Raw genomic sequence first — 13,790 nt, forward strand, 5'->3', positions numbered from 1 at the left:
ACAGTAAGGTTGTTGTTGTATTCAGCGCATGTGGCAAATACAATTTGTCAGGTCACAAATCTTGCTATGTTTCTCACTGTGGTATTTCACCTAATAGATATGGGAGCTTATCAAGATAGGATTTTTTATTTCAAATTCTTTGTGGGTCTGTGTAATCAGTGGAAAATATGTGTCTCTAAAATGGTCATACATTTGGCAGCAGGCTAGGAAGTGCAGCTCAGTTTCCACCTCATTTTGTGGGCAGTCTGCACATAGCCTGTCTTCTCTAGAGAGCCAGGTCTGGTGATGGCAGCCTCTCTCAATAGCAAGGCTATGCTCACTGTGCACAGTCAAAGCTTTCCTTCATTTTGGGTCAGTCACAGTGGTCAGGTATTCTGCCACTGTGTGCTCTCTGTTTAGGGTCAGTCACAGTGGTCAGGTATTCTGCCACTGTGTGCTCTCTGTTTAGGGTCAGTCACAGTGGTCAGGTATTCTGCCACTGTGTGCTCTCTGTTTAGGGTCAGTCACAGTGGTCAGGTATTCTGCCACTGTGTGCTCTCTGTTTAGGGTCAGTCACAGTGGTCAGGTATTCTGCCACTGTGTGCTCTCTGTTTAGGGTCAGTCACAGTGGTCAGGTATTCTGCCACTGTGTGCTCTCTGTTTAGGGTCAGTCACAGTGGTCAGGTATTCTGCCACTGTGTGCTCTCTGTTTAGGGTCTCTGTTTAGGGTCAGTCACAGTGGTCAGGTATTCTGCCACTGTGTGCTCTCTGTTTAGGGTCAGTCACAGTGGTCAGGTATTCTGCCACTGTGTGCTCTCTGTTTTTAGTGGTCAGTCACAGTGGTCAGGTATTCTGCCACTGTGTGCTCTCTGTTTAGGGTCAGTCACAGTGGTCAGGTATTCTGCCACTGTGTGCTCTCTGTTTAGGGTCAGTCACAGTGGTCAGGTATTCTGCCACTGTGTGCTCTCTGTTTAGGGTCAGTCACAGTGGTCAGGTATTCTGCCACTGTGTGCTCTCTGTTTAAGGTCAGTCACAGTGGTCAGGTATTCTGCCACTGTGTGCTCTCTGTTTAGGGTCAGTCACAGTGGTCAGGTATTCTGCCACTGTGTGCTCTCTGTTTAGGGTCAGTCACAGTGGTCAGGTATTCTGCCACTGTGTGCTCTCTGTTTAGGGACAAATCGCAGTCTAGTTTGCTCTGTTTTATTTGTTGATTCTTTCCAATGTTTCTAATAATTGTTTTTTTGTTTTCTCATGATTTGGTTGGTTCTAATTGTGTTGCTGTCCTGGGGCTCTGTGGGGTATGTTTGTGTTTGTGAACAGCTGGCTGAAGGGACTTTTTCCCAGGTTCTTTCTGTAAGTGAGGGCTTTGTTATAGAAGGTTAGAGAATCACTTATTTTTAGGTGTTTGTAGAATTTAACAGCTCTTTTCTGGATTTTGATAATTAGCGGGAATCGTCCTTATTCTTTTCTACATGCTTATCTATCACTCTCTCTGGTTTCTCTCTGTCTCTCCTTCTCTTTCTCTCTGTCTCTGTCTGGTTTCTCTCTGTCTCTCTCTCTCTCTGTCTCTCTGGTTTCTCTCTGTCTGGTTTCTCTCTTTCTCTCTCTCTCTGTCTGGTTTCTCTCTCTCTCTCTCTGTCTGGTTTCTCTGTCTCTCTCTCTCTCTGTCTGGTTTCTCTCTCTCTCTCTGTCTGGTTTCTCTGTCTCTCTCTCTCTCTGGTTTCTCTCTGTCTCTCTCCTCATTTGATCAGCCAATTTGAGATGCAGAGCCAGCCGAAAATGAGTCTTTAGACGCACTACTGATCAGCTTTAAAACAAGGACAGGTTGAAAGTCTCAGCTTTCTTTTGCACGTGTGTGTGTGTGTGTGTGTGTGTGTGTGTGTGTGTGTGTGTGTGTGTGTGTGTGTGTGTGTGTGTGTGTGTGTGTGTGTGTGTGTGTGTGTGTGTGTGTGTGTGTGTGTGTGTGTGTGTGTGTGTAAAGTGCCTGAACGCGTGGGGACTGACTTGTTGTAGGTTGTCTTTAGGATTATAGCTGTACAAATTAAATTCCATGTTTGCATTTATCAGACTGAAAGAATCCTTAAAGATAATTTGATCTACTACCAACCCGGTCCATCTGGCAGGTGGAGTGCTCATATATTCCCAGTCTTATTCACAGCTTGTCAGTAGTCATTTACAGCACAGGTGTTTTATACAGGGGTTTAGATAAATACCTCAGATTCCACTCCATGTTCTGTCTTCAGTGGGAGGCCAGACAGGAGAGTGATAATAATATTAATGGATAAAGTTGACCCTGAATCAGGTCCCAGGAGGCAGTCCCATTCAGAGGCTGCCCGGCACTCTGTCCAGCCGGGATTGGGTCCACTGACCCCTGAAGAACCTTCACCCTCTCTATCCAACCCAGGATCTCTGTCAAATTGTAATTCCTTAACCCACCACCGCTCCCTTCCTTCTATCCCCCCATACCAATGAATATGTCCCAGCAGTGACTTACCCTCGCTCCCTTCTCTCTGTGGAGCCCAGAGGGACCGCCAGAGCCAGTAATCCATCATGTTGAGTTAGGAGGTGGAGGAGAGAGGAGAGAGGAGAGGGGTGGGGGGGGGTTTTGGGTGGTAGCTGATATGGCATTGAATCGAGTTCCGCTGAAATGGATGCACCCTCTGGTGTATGATGATGGCTAAGGTTCAGACGCCTCATGTTCCTTCACATGCACTCTGGTCTGAGATTAACAGTACGGAGGGTGTGTGTGGGATTAATGGTTTGAAGGGGTCAGGTTTGAGCCAGTGTCTGGACTGACTGCATCCTGACACTGATGGATGGACAGTATTGGAGACAGCGACTCTCTCACACACACACACACACACACACACACACACAATGTGGATGGTCTGAAGTGCTCCTTTGAGTGTGACAACAAGTGCCAGTGGAAGTGAAGCGCAGGTCCTCATTCAGTATGTGTATAGGGCTAGGGGCCCCTAGCCCTGGCCCCTGCTAGAGTTATAGCGGGTCTCAATGTGTTATGACTTGTGGTGATCTCTTGATGGTGTGGACAGATAGTGTGTTAATCTAGGGTTATATTTTAAGGGACAACGCATCAGGCACTAGGCCCCTTAACAGCTGAACACTGGAGATGTAACCTAATCACCCTGTCTTTCCCTACACCGCTCTCTCCTTCTAGCTCTCTATCCCTCTAGCTCTCTATCTCTCTAGCTCTCTATCCCTCTAGCTCTCGATCTCTCTCTCCCTCTAGCTCTCTCCTTCTAGCTCTCTCTCTAGCTCTCTAGCTCTCTATCCCTCTAGCTCTCTCTCTCTCTCTCTCTCCTTCTAGCTCTATCCCTCTAGCTCTCTATCTCTCTCTCTCTCCCTCTAGCTCTCTATCGCTCTAGCTCTCTAGCTCTCTATCCCTCTAGCTGTCTCTCTCTCTAGCTCTCTATCTCTCTAGCTCTCTCTCCCTCTAGCTGTCTCTCTCTCTAGCTCTCTATCTCTCTAGCTCTCTCTCCCTCTAGCTGTCTCTCTCTCTAGCTCTGTATCTCTCTAGCTCTCTCTCTCTCCCTCTAGCTCTCTATCGCTCTAGCTCTCTAGCTCTCTATCCCTCTAGCTCTCTCTCTCTCTAGCTCTCTATCTAGCTCTATCTCTCTCCCTCTAGCTCTCTATCCCTCTAGCTCTCTATCCATCTAGCTCTCTCTCCATCTAGCTCTCTCCATCTAGCTCTCTCTCCCTCTAGTTCTCATCCCTCTAGTTCTCATCCCTCTGGCTCTCATCCCTCTGGCTCTCATCCCTCTGGCTCTCATCCCTCTGGCTCTCTATCCTTCTAGCTCTCTATCCCTCTAACTCTATCGCTCTTGCTCTCCCCCTCTCTACCTCTCCAGTTCTCTACCTCTCTAGCTCTCTATCCATCTTGCTCTTTCCCTCTAGCTCTCTATCCCTCTAGCTCTCTAGCTCTCTAGCTCGCTACCTCTCCATCTCTCCCTCTCTAGTTCTTTACCTCTCCATCTCTCCCTCTCTAGCTCTCTATCTCTCTAGCTCTCTATCTCTCTAGCTCTCTATCCCTCTAGCTCTCTATCCCTCTAGCTCTCTATCCCTCTAGCTCTCTATCCCTCTCTTGCTCTCCTCCTTTCTAGCTCTCCTCCTTTCCAGCTCTCTCCCTCTCTTGCTCTCTTGCTCTCTAGCTCTCTCCCTCTCTTGTTCTCTAGCTGTCTCCCTCTTTAGCTCTCTAGCTCTCTCCCTCTTTAGCTCTCTAGCTCTCTCCCTCTCTCCCCTTCTAGCTCTTTATTTCATCCCCTCTCTCTTATCCTCCCTCTCTTTTCCTGCTGTTTGAAAGTGATACCCACAGTGTTTTGATCAGGTTTGAATGTGATACCCACAGTGTTTTGATCAGGTTTGAAAGTGATACCCACAGTGTTTTGATCAGGTTTGAAAGTGATACCCACAGTGTTTTGATCAGGTTTGAAAGTGATACCCACAGTGTTTTGATCAGGTTTGAAAGTGATACCCACAGTGTTTTGATCAGGTTTGAAAGTGAATGCAGGAGGGAACAGGTGTTTAAGAAAGTAATGTCTCAGACAGCTGTGGATGGGCTTTTGATTGAGGCTTTGCATCAGAATTATAGTACAGGAAAACAAATCTCCGATCTCCGAACCGTGTACGTAAACCTATGAGTTGCTTTAGCAATATTATTTTTTCCTAAGAGAAAGTTTGGTGGCTGTAATATTTGTTAAAGCTGAACCCTGAGTCAGTGCAGAGCAGGTTTACCTGCTGTCTCTGTCAAGCTGCTCTTGGATCAGACTCAAGTTCAGCTCAGGACAGAGTTCCTTTACTACCAAACACTATACCATCCCCTCTGAGCCTGATGTGAGTGGCCATCCTGTGAACCATCTCCCAGAGTCCAGGGCTCTAGAGTGGACAGCATATTCTCTGGAGGGACCAGTGGACAGCACAGGCCTGGAGTCACATAGACATGATGTCATACTGAGGGACGGGGTGTTTGCAGTGGGCCAGGTGCACAGAGATGACATCACATGGTGAATGACTGTGGGAGTTTGGGTTTGTGTGGTCACCTGGTGCCACAGCTGGGGGGGGGGGATTACTAGCCAGTCAGACAGACAAGCTGACAGAGGGACAGACAGACAGGGAGAGAACATGAGAGGGAGAGAGCTAGAGAGGGAGAGAGCTAGAGAGGGAGAGAGCTAGAGAGGGCCAGGTGCACAGAGATGACATCACATGTTGAATGACTGTGGGAGTTTGGGTTTGTGTGGCCACCTGGTGCAACAGCTGTGGGGGGGGATTACTAGCCAGTCAGACAGACAAGCTGACAGAGGGATAGACAGCCAGACAGACAGACAGCCAGACAGACAGACAGACAGACAGACAGACAGACAGACAGACAGACAGACAGAAAAAACAGGCTGACAGAGGGACAGATAGACAGACAAGCTCACAGAGGGACAGATAGACAGACAGACAGACAGCCAGACAGACAGACAGGCTGACAGAGGGACAGACAGACAGGCTGACAGAGGGACAGTTAGGCAGACAGACAAGCTGACAGAGGGACAGACAGCCAGCCAGACAGACAGGCTGACAGACAGACAGACAGACAGACAGACAGACAGACAGACAGACAGACAGACAGACAGACAGGCAGACAGGCTGACAGGCTGACAGACAGGCTGACAGAAAAAACAGGCTGACAGAGGGACAGATAGACAGACAAGCTCACAGAGGGACAGATAGACAGACAGACAGACAGACAGACAGACAGACAGACAGACAGACAGACAGGCTGACATAGGGACAGATAGACAGACAGACAGGCTGACAGAGGGACAGACAGACAGGCTGACAGAGGGACAGTTAGGCAGACAGACAAGCTGACAGAGGGACAGACAGCCAGCCAGACAGACAGGCTGACAGAGGGACAGACAGAGAAGCTGACAGAGGGACAGACAGACAGACAGGCAGACACTGCAGAGTGCCAGATATGATGAGTCTACAAATGGGTTGGGGCTGTACAACTCAGACATGTACACACTTTCCATGCACCAGCAGCAGCGAGACCAAAGGCCAACCGCCTAGAAATCAGAACACTCTATTGAAATGCTAAGCAGAGTCTTATCTACACAGCACCCTTCCCTGAGCCCATGCTCTACACTGTCCAGGGCAAATATATTATGCAGGTGATTGTGTGTGTTTGTGTTTGCACTCACATTTTGCAAGCACTGTACCACCGCAATATATACAGTGCATTCAGAAAGTATTCAGACTCCTTGACTTTTCCACATTTTGTTACGTTACAGCCTTATTCTAAAATGGATTAAATTGTATTTTTTTCCTCATCAATCTATACACAATACCCCATAATCATGAAACGAAAACAAGTTTATAAATTTGCAAAAATGTATTAAAATATGTTTTTGCTTTGTCTTTATGGGGTATAATGTGTTGATAAATAAAACATCTATTTATTTATCCATTTCAGAATAAGGCTGTAACGTAACAAATTGTGGAAAAAGTCAAGGGGTCTGAATACTTTCTGAATGCTCTGTATATACAGTTTATATATTTTCACATGACCTACCCATTAGAAACCTCCAAGAGACAGTAGACTTTCTCTGAGGTTTTATGAAGTTGACACATCAGTGATCCTTCTTTTTTAAAATTTGATTTGTTCTTGTGATATTTATTCACCTAGACCGAATTATGCCATCACACACGCACACGTTCTCTCTCACACACACAGCAATGAGGGCAGTAAATCATGTGACGCTTGGCTGTAATTGCAGGGATTTGTCTTGGATCCACAGAGATCCCGTTACTCCAGGAAATGAAATCAAATGACACTGACTGATCACCAGGGGGGTGCAGCTGACTGACGGGCTCATTTGACTCCACCGATCTTTAAAAGCCATTAACTCTCTCCTGTTTCACACACAAACTGGGCCTCCACACAGGCACACACAGGCACATGCACAGGCACAGGCACAAGCACGCACATGCACAGGCACAGGCACAAGCACACACATGCACAGGCACATGCACAGGCACAGGCACATGCACAGGCACAGGCACAGGCACAAGCACACACATGCACAGGCACACACATGCAGACACATGCACAGGCACACACACACACACACACACACACACACACACACACACACACACACACACACACACACACACACACACACACACACACAGAGGCAGGCACACAGGAACGTGGATGTGTTTGGAAGGGCACAAAGCAATCGCACTCTCTCTCTCTCTCTCTCTCTCTCTCACGGACACACACTGCAGCAGACTCCAAACTCCCTCTCCACCATCCAACTGGCAGGCTGAACATGTGCCCGTTTGAGGCAGCATCATAAATGGTGTGGTGGGGGGAAAACGGAACCCCAAGGCGCCATGTTGTAATGGAGCTGAAAATAACCGCTTAATTGGCTCTCATAAGACATGCCCAGGCATTAAACAGGAAATTTAAGCGGCTGCTTTTTTTCGTTCTTACTTTTAGAGGTCCCAGTGGTGTTTGCTTTGCGTGGAACACAACTGACAAGTGAATTATGGCCCTGACACTTTATGAATATCGATTTGGCTGCTTCCGATACTGGATTGTTGGAGGTGATGGAAAATTATAGGATTCAAAACAGGAAACCTGGAACACAGTGGCAAGTAGTGATGTGTTATTAACGTAACTGCATGTCTTTAGCCAAAAGTTCCCATACCACACCCACATGTGCACATCATAGCACATATAAACACAAATACTCACACTCAGACAAATTAACTGGGAACATTTCTAATAGAAGTCGTAGGCGTATTTGACTGTGTCTTGTGTGGAATACCTTGTCAATAAAATGTTTGAGAGAGAGAGGAGCTAAAATACTCCCATTATATTTACACTGCACAAAAACACTCTAAGCTAGACCCTGTTGTTCACTCTCCTGTAGAGTTGAAAAATTCCTGGAACTTTCAGTAAATTCTTTGGTTTTCCAGAATTCTTGGTTGGAGGATTCCAGATTTCCTGCTTATTCCCTCTTGATTCAGGGAATCCTCCAACAGGGGTTTCTGGGACATTTTGCAACCCTTCTCTCCTGGTTGTCTGATTCTACATAAACAGATGGAGGCTGAATAAAAGAATGGATACAACACAGAGTGAACTACACTGATTATCAGGATGCAACACAGGGTGAATTACACTGATTATCAGGATGCAACACAGGGTGAATTACACTGATTATCAGGATGCAACACAGGGTGAATTACACTGATTATCAGGATGCAACACAGGGTGAATTACACTGATTATCAGGATGCAACACAGGGTGAATTACACTGATTATCAGGATGCAACACAGGGTGAATTACACTGATTATCAGGATGCAACACAGGGTGAATTACACTGATTATCAGGATGCAACACAGAGTGAATTACACTGATTATCAGGATGCAACACAGGGTGAATTACACTGATTATCAGGATGCAACACGAGGTGAATTACACTGATTATCAGGATGCAACACAGGGTGAATTACACTGATTATCAGGATGCAACACAGGGTGAATTACACTGATTATCAGGATGCAACACAGGGTGAATTACACTGATTATCAGGATGCAACACAAGGTGAATTACACTGATTATCAGGATGCAACACAGGGTGAATTACACTGATTATCAGGATGCAACACGAGGTGAATTACACTGATTATCAGGATGCAACACAGTGTGAATTACACTGATTATCAGGATGCAACACGAGGTGAATTACACTGATTATCAGGATGCAACACAGGGTGAACTACACTGATTATCAGGATGCAACACAGGGTGAACTACACTGATTATCAGGATGCAACACAGGGTGAATTACACTGATTATCAGGATGCAACACAGGGTGAATTACACTGATTATCAGGATGCAACACAGTGTGAACTACACTGATTATCAGGATGCAACACAGGGTGAATTACACTGATTATCAGGATGCAACACAGGGTGAATTACACTGATTATCAGGATGATGAACTACACTGATTACAAGGATGCAACACATTACACTGATTATCAGGATGCAACACAGTGTGAACTACACTGATTATCAGGATGCAACACAGGGTGAATTACACTGATTATCAGGATGCAACACAGGGTGAATTACACTGATTATCAGGATGCAACACAGGGTGAATTACACTGATTATCAGGATGCAACACAGGGTGAATTACACTGATTATCAGGATGCAACACAGGGTGAATTACACTGATTATCAGGATGCAACACAAGGTGAATTACACTGATTATCAGGATGCAACACAGGGTGAATTACACTGATTATCAGGATGCAACACAGGGTGAATTACACTGATTATCAGGATGCAACACAAGGTGAATTACACTGATTATCAGGATGCAACACAGGGTGAACTACACTGATTATCAGGATGCAACACAGGGTGAATTACACTGATTATCAGGATACAACACAGGGTGAATTACACTGATTATCAGGATGCAACACAGGGTGAACTACACTGATTATCAGGATGCAACACAGGGTGAACTACACTGATTATCAGGATGCAACACAGGGTGAACTACACTGATTATCAGGATGCAACACAGGGTGAACTACACTGATTATCAGGATGCAACACAGGGTGAATTACACTGATTATCAGGATGCAACACAGGGTGAACTACACTGATTATCAGGACGCAACACAGGGTGAACTACACTGATTATCAGGATGCAACACAAGGTGAATTACACTGATTATCAGGATACAACACAGGGTGAATTACACTGATTATCAGGATGCAACACAAGGTGAACTACACTGATTATCAGGATGCAACACGAGGTGAATTACACTGATTATCAGGATGCAACACAGGGTGAATTACACTGATTATCAGGATGCAACACAAGGTGAATTACACTGATTATCAGGATGCAACACAAGGTGAATTACACTGATTATCTGAGATTGTGGGTTAAAGCAGACACAACCTGACATAAGCCCTCTGAATATCCAGCTGGGATTTAGCTCCATTAGAACCAGTGTACCCGACCGATAGGTTGTTTTGCCATGTTGGGACCAGATAGGGTTGACCTCCACCTAGTCCTGGACTTAACCCTTGGCTGATCATTGATTGACCATCTCCTGACCCCTCCGGCCAGGCTGGAAGAGGGAACAGTAGCAGCCCGTCTGTCCATTAGCCAGTCTGGAGATTGTCTCCAGCATATGGCTCTAATACTGTTAGGTCTGGTTGTTTTGGGAGATGTATGGAGGGTGACATAGCCGCAGCGAGCGGGAGATGTATGGAGGGTGACATAGCCGCAGCGAGCGGGAGATGTATGGAGGGTGACATAGCAGCAGCATGGTTAAGGCGTCTGCATGCTTCCCATCCCAAAATCGTTTGGAACAGTTCGTGCAGATAGTATAATGACATTTTGTGATGTTTTTTTGTTCGTCAAAAGGTTTTTTCCCACAGTTTTTTCTCGAGGCATGCCGAAGTCTATACCCAAAGTCTATAGCCGAAGTCTATACCCGAAGTCTATAGCCGAAGTCTATACCTGAAGTCTATAGCCGAAGTCTATACCCGAAGTCTATAGCCAAAGTCTATAGCCGAAGTCTATACCCGAGGTCTATAGCCGAAGTCTATACCCAAAGTCTATAGCTGAAGTCTATACCCGAAGTCTATAGCCGAAGTCTATACCCGAAGTCTATAGCCGAAGTCTATGGCTGAAGTCTATAGCTGAAGTCTATAGCTGAAGTCTATAGCCAAAGTCTATAGCCGAAGTCTATACCCAAAGTCTATAGCCGAAGTCTATACCCGAAGTCTATACCCGAAGTCTATAGCCGAAGTCTATACCCGAAGTCTATAGCCGAAGTCTATGGCTGAAGTCTATAGCTGAAGTCTATAGCTGAAGTCTATAGCCGAAGTCTATAGCCGAAGTCTATGGCTGAAGTCTATAGCTGAAGTCTATAGCCGAAGTCTATGGCTGAAGTCTATAGCTGAAGTCTATAGCTGAAGTCTATAGCCGAAGTCTATAGCCGAAGTCTATACCCGAAGTCTATAGCCGAAGTCTATGGCTGAAGTCTATAGCTGAAGTCTATAGCCGAAGTCTATACCCAAAGTCTATAGCCGAAGTCTATGGCTGAAGTCTATAGCTGAAGTCTATAGCTGAAGTCTATAGCCGAAGTCTATAGCCGAAGTCTATACCCGAAGTCTATAGCCGAAGTCTATGGCTGAAGTCTATAGCTGAAGTCTATAGCTGAAGTCTATAGCCGAAGTCTATAGCCGAAGTCTATACCCGAAGTCTATAGCTGAAGTCTATGGCTGAAGTCTATAGCTGAAGTCTATAGCCGAAGTCTATGGCTGAAGTCTATAGCTGACGTCTATAGCTGAAGTCTATAGCTGAAGTCTATGGCTGAAGTCTATAGCTGAAGTCTATAGCCGAAGTCTATACCTGAAGTCTATAACTGACGTCTACTCTCCTTCGTCGGTGACTGGTCAACAGTAGGGAATCTTCAATGAAATGTTTGTTGTCATTCAACGAGAGACGACTCATTTTCATACACATTTTATCATTTGAGAAATACTTCTTAGTTAGATGTAAAATTGCACGACTAAGATGTCCTCGGCAAAAACATCCAAATTAACAACATATTTCTTTAGTTATCTTATATTAATTCAGACTATTTTTTAGGAAGTGTATACTGGCTATGGCTTCTGAAGCGAAGATCTTTTAAGGGGATGTACGAGCACACTCGTTGGGTTCGTCTAGCTAGGCGCCAGCCGAACCAACTTATGCTGATGCCTTTATGCCTATGTCACAGAGACAGGAAACCAGAGCGAGACAGATGAATATAGTTCAGAGATACAGTAGGAGCAGCAGCTTGGCCTGCCCAGAGTGCTCAGCACCATGGCTGCTGTACTGCTCACCCCAGTAACCTCTTGACAGCCAGGGAGGATAGATAAAGGTTAGGCCTGTTTGGTACATGTACATAGTTATTGATGGTTAGTCCAGCACTGTCTGCTTGTCGACCCAAAATAAGATTTTCAGAGGACGGCAGTACACTGAGACTACCATGAGACTTTAGTTTTTATAACCCATAAGATATCATGCACAGAGCCATGCAGACATTTTGAAGAGGGAAATATACCTTGGCACTGCTTTTCTTATTCTTTGTGATTTCTGGAAATGTGTTCCTACATAACCTGTTAAACCTACACAGTGTTTCTACATAACCTGTTAAACCTACACAGTGTTTCTACATAACCTGATAAACCTACACAGTGTTTCTACATAACCTGTTAAACCTACACAGTGTTTCTACATAACCTGGTAAACCTACACAGTGTTTCTACATAACCTGGTAAACCTACACAGTGTTTCTACATAACCTGATAAACCTACACAGTGTTTCTACATAACCTGTTAAACCTACACAGTGTTTCTACATAACCTGTTAAACCTACACAGTGTTTCTACATAACCTGTTAAACCTACACAGTGTTTCTACATAACCTGTTAAACCTACACAGTGTTTCTACATAACCTGATAAACCTACACAGTGTTCCTACATAACCTGATAAACCTACACAGTGTTCCTACATAACCTGATAAACCTACACAGTGTTTCTACATAACCTGTTAAACCTACACAGTGTTTCTACATAACCTGGTAAACCTACACAGTGTTTCTACATAACCTGGTAAACCTACACAGTGTTTCTACATAACCTGATAAACCTACACAGTGTTCCTACATAACCTGGTAAACCTACACAGTGTTCCTACATAACCTGATAAACCTACACAGTGTTCCTACATAACCTGGTAAACCTACACAGTGTTTCTACATAACCTGGTAAACCTACACAGTGTTTCTACATAACCTGTTAAACCTACACAGTGTTTCTACATAACCTGGTAAACCTACACAGTGTTTCTACATAACCTGTTAAACCTACACAGTGTTTCTACATAACCTGGTAAACCTACACAGTGTTTCTACATAACCTGATAAACCTACACAGTGTTCCTACATAACCTGGTAAACCTACACAGTGTTCCTACATAACCTGGTAAACCTACACAGTGTTTCTACATAACCTGGTAAACCTACACAGTGTTTCTACATAACCTGGTAAACCTACACAGTGTTTCTACATAACCTGATAAACCTACACAGTGTTTCTACATAACCTGGTAAACCTACACAGTGTTTCTACATAACCTGGTAAACCTACACAGTGTTTCTACATAACCTGTTAAACCTACACAGTGTTTCTACATAACCTGTTAAACCTACACAGTGTTTCTACATAACCTGATAAACCTACACAGTGTTTCTACATAACCTGTTAAACCTACACAGTGTTTCTACATAACCTGGTAAACCTACACAGTGTTTCTACACAACCTGATAAACCTACACAGTGTTTCTACATAACCTGGTAAACCTACACAGTGTTTCTACATAACCTGATAAACCTACACAGTGTTTCTACATAACCTGGTAAACCTACACAGTGTTTCTACACAACCTGTTAAACCTACACAGTGTTTCTACATAACCGGATGAACCTACACAGTGTTTCTACATAACCTGGTAAACCTACACAGTGTTTCTACATAACCTGATAAACCTACACAGTGTTTCTACACAACCTGTTAAACCTACACAGTGTTTCTACATAACCTGATAAACCTACACAGTGTTTCTACATAACCTGATAAACCTACACAGTGTTTCTACACAACCTGTTAAACCTACACAGTGTTTCTACA

General features: G+C 44.7%; 1 long non-coding RNA gene across 1 annotated transcript; it reads left to right on the forward strand.

Annotated features, from left to right (window-relative positions):
* The first annotated feature begins 303 nt into the window (after positions 1–303).
* On the forward strand, positions 304–1,751 carry LOC127923803 (uncharacterized). Its single transcript, XR_008115472.1, has 3 exons — positions 304–663; positions 827–955; positions 1,005–1,751. It is a non-coding gene; the product is annotated as an uncharacterized LOC127923803 (long non-coding RNA).
* Positions 1,752–13,790: the final 12,039 nt, after the last annotated feature.

This window comes from Oncorhynchus keta, chromosome 1, assembly GCF_023373465.1.
Source record: "Oncorhynchus keta strain PuntledgeMale-10-30-2019 chromosome 1, Oket_V2, whole genome shotgun sequence".
NCBI lineage: Eukaryota > Metazoa > Chordata > Actinopteri > Salmoniformes > Salmonidae > Oncorhynchus > Oncorhynchus keta.